The sequence below is a fragment of the Hordeum vulgare genome, chromosome 7H (assembly GCF_904849725.1).
Source record: "Hordeum vulgare subsp. vulgare chromosome 7H, MorexV3_pseudomolecules_assembly, whole genome shotgun sequence".
Classification (NCBI taxonomy): Eukaryota; Viridiplantae; Streptophyta; class Magnoliopsida; order Poales; family Poaceae; genus Hordeum; species Hordeum vulgare.
Genome location: NC_058524.1, coordinates 95024669 through 95030668, shown reverse-complemented (window position 1 = coordinate 95030668; position 6000 = coordinate 95024669).

The following is a 6000-nucleotide window of genomic DNA, read 5'->3' as shown; positions in this document are numbered from 1 at the left end:
GTTGTGGGGACATCAACCCGGCTAACCCATAATCTACATGTTGGCTTGACATACTTTTTGCGTGCTCATTACCCCTTCTACGAGGCTTGTGCAATAGCGCAAGCAACATCTTTATTGTTCTCATCTTTCTTCAAAATATATTGAACAAAGAAAAATTCTCTAGATTTTACATGTCAAAGCATAAAACATATGTGATCTATCCTTCATAAGCAAAGCACATCTTGAATTGTGGATGCATTGATAAGCATACACGAACGCACAAAATTATTAGTATAGCAAAAAGTTGCAAATCATTCAAACATACATCTCTATCCAGTTATCGATAAGCATATATGGAGACACATTATTAGCAAGATAAATGTTACATTATGTCATCCCCCACTCTTGAAGCATCACAACATGTAAAAAAATAAATGATCCACTTGAGCATTTCCAACTACATAAATTTGCAATCTATTTAAAAAGGTTGTCAAATTACCAATGAAAACTCATATGCCATGCACGCTAGAGGTATATGAAAACCATCGTCGTGGCTGGAGACATCTGGAATGATAGTTTACAACCTTATATTTGCCATGGTACATGAAAATTAAATTGTAAGAGGATGCGAGCAAACAACATATAAAGGAGATATATAGATAAACATAACTAGAATGACATAGTTTACTTAAATTTTCGGCCCAAACTTACATCTAAATCAACTCGTAAAAACTGCTTGGAATAATCATCAATGCATAAATATTAGTGATATAAGAAGAACAAAATATTTGTCACCTTCCAGTTTAAATGAATCAAAATCCAAAAGACAATATCCTAAGAGAAGCATAAAGGACATATGAGATCCATTTATTTGATGTTAGCTATGTTGGATGGCCATAGATCAAGTATTACATGCTTATTTTCACAGCTAAGAAGTGAAGTTATATCACATACCTTAGACACTTACTTTAGTATTCAGAAGATTTGAGTGGCTAAGAACTTATGAAATCCTTCAATTGCAATCATGTTCTCCAATGTATTTTACTAAAGACATTCTCTAAGATAATTAAATATAAGTGTCATAACAATAGCAAGAATTACATCAATAATGTGCAATGCATGGATTAAAACATAATTTGTAGCTTGATGGTACAATACAGTAGGGGTGGCTGATACACCCATTTTGCATATTTTTTAGGGACATTTATATTTGTGCGCCTAACTCAAACCCACTACTCAAATTTACCCCTAACTTTTTGATGTGCTCAAATTTTCTCCTAAAAAGCCTTTTAGGTCGCCATAATGCCATTTCATCTCGTCAAAGTTGTTTCACCAAAACTTTGAAAATTCATAACAAATTCATATGAACTCAGAAGAATCAAAATAACATATGAAAATGTTCAAAAAAAATCAACTATATGTGCATGGCAATTACGTTCATGAGAAAAACACTCTTTAAAGCTTTTTAGGGTTTATACCATTAAAATACTATTTAGGGTGAATGCAAATAAATGCACGTGTACGTGATGAACTCTAATGACATGCACGTATAGATGATACTTTTATGAACATTTTGATATCTTATTTGCATTCTTTTGAGTTCCTGTGAATTTTTTATGAATTTTCAAATTTTTAGTCAAACAACTTTGACTAAAAGGAAGTGCATCCTCGCGACCTAAAATGCTTTTTAGGGGCAAATTTGAGCACATAAAAAATTTAGGGGCAAATCGGTGAGTGGGTGCAAATTAGGGGCATAGATGTAATTTTTTTCTTTTTTTTACAATTTACTCTTTATTAATGATATTTTGCACATTATTGGTCAACTTTGATGCCTTTTCCATATAATTTGCATGTAACTCGTGGAGAGGGAACTTGTCAAAATGTCGGACAAGTGGAAAACATGGGAAAAACAAAGGACATAAGAAAAATATTTTCTTTTTGCTCTAGAAGACTAGATTTTTTTTACCAAACTGGATAATTCCCCACGAGTTGATGCGGGAATTGTTGACAATATGTTTATATGATACTTGCTTATGTGGAACTTGAATATTACAATTAACAATATGAGCATGAAAATAAAAATATATGAGATATATTATACTTGATTAGTTTATTGTTGCAAAATAGTTTTGAAACACAAGTAGCATAATGTGAGTTCAAAATTTCTTGGAGTTGTCCATGTGGGTGTCTTCATAATTGAGGAAAAAAATGGACATGAGTAGTGAGGATGACTCTCTTTGCATGCGTTTCTGCGGTAATTTTGTTAAAAAATACATAAGAAGTTGCTAAATAGAATGAAAATAAATTATACACTTGAAAATCAGTAAAAAATGCGTGTAAAAATAGAATAAAAACTTTTGAACTACTGTTAAAAATATTATTTCAAACAAAAATGTTAAGGATGACTAACATGAATATATGATGTGGCAGTGTTAATTGCATAGGATAATGCAAAATATAATTATAATTTATAGGTTAAATGCATGACTCGCATATGTGGCAAATTTCACATGGTTTAGTGGGAGAGAAGACTTAAATGCATTGCTAAGTGGGATGTTGCGGTGGAAACCTTGCATGTTGAGAGAACTGGGACCAACTTCTTAAGAATGCAAGATCCCCCCGCATAATTGGAGCCACATGGCACAAAATTGGCGGGGGGGGGGGGGGGGGGGGAGGGCTAGGGGCCATGCGCCCTTGGATACCACCTATTTATGATCTTTGGCCACAAAATCCTATCCGTATAAAAGGTCCATGGATTTTTTCTAGGATTTTCCTTCGCCATCTATGAGGTGGAGCACTTTTTTCCTCCGATAGGCTAATTCTGCGAGAGATCCACCCCTTTGAGAGGGGGAATTCTAAGCCATCGTCGTCACCAACACTCCGATCATCATTGGGATCACCATCTCCATCAAAATCTTCATCAACACAATCATCCCTATCAACCCCTTCATCTCATCTTTTTTTATCTATGAACTTTCTTCTCAGATCCCTTGCCGAGAGTAGTTTCTAGTGTTAATTGCAACTTTTAATTGATGCTTAGAATTTTTAGTGGGTGAAATATTCATATGTAGAGTGCTAACCATATATTCATATCTATTGATCATGATCCATATGATGTGTTGTGAGTAGTTTGTTAAGTTCTCGAGGAGATGGGATAAATCTTCTTACTAGTAATCTCGTGAAGTTAAATCTAGTTCAGTGATTTGATATTGTGTATTGGTATAACTCACCAGTGGTATTGTGTGACCGTCAACTGCATAACACTGTACCTATAAGGTCGTAGAGAAGAGCATCATGTGATTAGTTTGTTTATCATTGGGTGACTGGAGTAACAAATATTACCGTACCCTAAGTTTATGAACTGTTCCATGAAAAGTTATGAAACCATAGAATTTATTGTTGTGGTTAATTGTTATATTAGTTACTCTCTCATATTTGTAGATGATTTTATAGGGATATATTCATAAGTAGATTGCTTGGTCAAGTAAGAACAACTCCTTATCATAGATTTCATCGCATAACAAACTATAAAAAAGGTAACTCAACAAATCTTGATGAAAGTAACTAGGCATGTGTCCTTGAGAACGCTTTGATTCCTATAAGTAATACAATCGGCTTGTCCTTAGCACAACTAATGATTGAACCATTTGTTGCACCTTTGAAACACTTGTTACTATTTACTTTCTGGCAACTAATCGTGCTTTCAAACAATCCATCAAACACTATTTTCAGCTTTTACAATGACCTTTTACTAGTTTCCGCAAACAATTCCTTCTTATCCTTGTTGGGTTTGACACTCTTACTTATCGGAAACGCTGTAATAGATCCCCTGCACTTGTGGGTCATCAAGACTTTTCTAGCACCGGTTTCGCGGAGTGCAACACACTTGGTAAGTGGAACTGGTAAGAAAAACACTTATTGTGCTTGCTGTTTTTTGACTTTCATTCGCTACTTTGATCCACTATGGATATGCTTAATGCTAATGATTTGTTAGGAGGGGTCGCCTATGCCACCAATGTGGTTAGGAGAGAACCTCCACCTTCTAAAAACTTTATAAGATTCCTATTTTTTTCATTAAATATGTGAGAGCTAACGACTATGCAGGTGAAGAATTTGGTCCTCATCGGGAACTATTACGTAACTTTCTTGAATTATGTGGCATGTATAAACTTTCAAGTTTACCCGACGATGGTGTGTTTAATAAAGTATTCCCTTTAGCTTTGGAGGGAAATGCTTTATCTTGGTTTAGGTTATTGGATAACCCCTATGCTATGAAGTGGGCTATTATATGTTCCGAGTTTACTCAGAGTTTCATCCAACTCAACAAGTACATGAAGACCAAATGGACTTCGCTAGATAGTTGATCCCCACTAACTCTAATTCTCTCAACATGCAACCTTCCACCTTACAAAGTGTGTTCACACACAATGAAAGTATGAAACATTTATAGACTAAAAAGTAGTAGCTTTTGATTTAGATCATTTACTTTGTACATAATTTATCTTAAATTAAATTTTAAATTCCCGCTACAACATGTGGGAAAATCACCTAGTTATCTCTATATTTTATGGATGTCTTGTTCATGAGAAAGCATGATCCAAGATTGAGGGAGGCAACAATCGTTAATGTTTAAATGTCCCACTCATTGGTCACCCAAAGAAATGATCCTTACAATTTTTATGCGAGACTTCCACAACATGATAAAGATACACTTGACATGTCTTCTTGAGGATGCTTTAGTAAAAAGAATATTTATGGTAAATGGAATCCTCTTGAAAGAATATCACATAATACTAAAGATTAGGAGATCAAGGAAGGTAAAGAGTCGAGTATGAAGTTTGAATATGGATGCATTAACTCTTCTTCTGTAACTTCTATTTTTAAAGAACTTGGTGCTAAATATGGACTTGATTCTAAAATATTTTCACTCTGTGTGATTATTTTGCTACTTATATTGATATTCCTTTACAAAAGTGAAAAAAATCATGATCCTTTTCAAGATGTTATTGAAAAGAATGATTTAGCTGAGGATAAAATTATTGTTCACACCGTTAATCCTACGCTACCTTCTGTTTACACTCGGAACCCTCCGTTTCGTGTTAGAATGAACAAAACTCAATGATAACTATGATGTCCCATAAAAGTAAACAGAAATCTGATGAACCTTATGATGAAACTAAATACAACGTCAAATAGCTAGGATTAAGGATCGGTTTGCTTATGATATTGATGGGCATGTCATCCAATTATGTGAGGAAGCAAGTAAATTGTTAATCATGAGAGTGTTCCAAATACAGTTCATGTGCATCTTATTTCTGTTAATATTGGTACTCATTGATATCATGGGTTGTGTGATATTGGAGCCAGTGTAAGCGCTATTCCTTAGATGCTTTATCAAGAAAGTAGGATATTTCACTTTGTGTTATAGAAGAAATTGATTTGACTATTAAATTGGCAAATAGGTCTAGCATTTCACATGTGGGCATTGTTAAAGATGTTGACATTTTGTGTAGTAAGACTAACACTGCTCGGGAAAACCCTAGCAATAGCGCGGGTAGCCGTGCTACTGCTATGATGCTACAACTACAATTAGTAGTAGCGTGTGTTGTCCATCGCTACTTGTAACTAATTTAGCAATAGCGTGTTTTCTAACCACGGTACTGCTAACTATTAGCAACACGTGTGTGTAACCCGCGCCACTACTAATTGCGCATATTTCTTTTTTATATTTATATTGTATTTTCACACGGTTATACAAATTAATATACAACATCAATAAAAATTGTGGAACAAACAACATTTAGATTAAAGTAGATGGATGCAATAAACCAAGTTGCATTAGAGGAAAATACGATGTTGCGAATCAAAACATCATATTTTGCTCTAATTCAACTTGGTCACTTGCATCCATCCACTTTAATCTAATACATGTCATATAATAGCTCATTATCCACTTTAATCTAATATATGTCATATAACTTATCATCCTATTAATCATATAACAACTCATCATCAACTTAA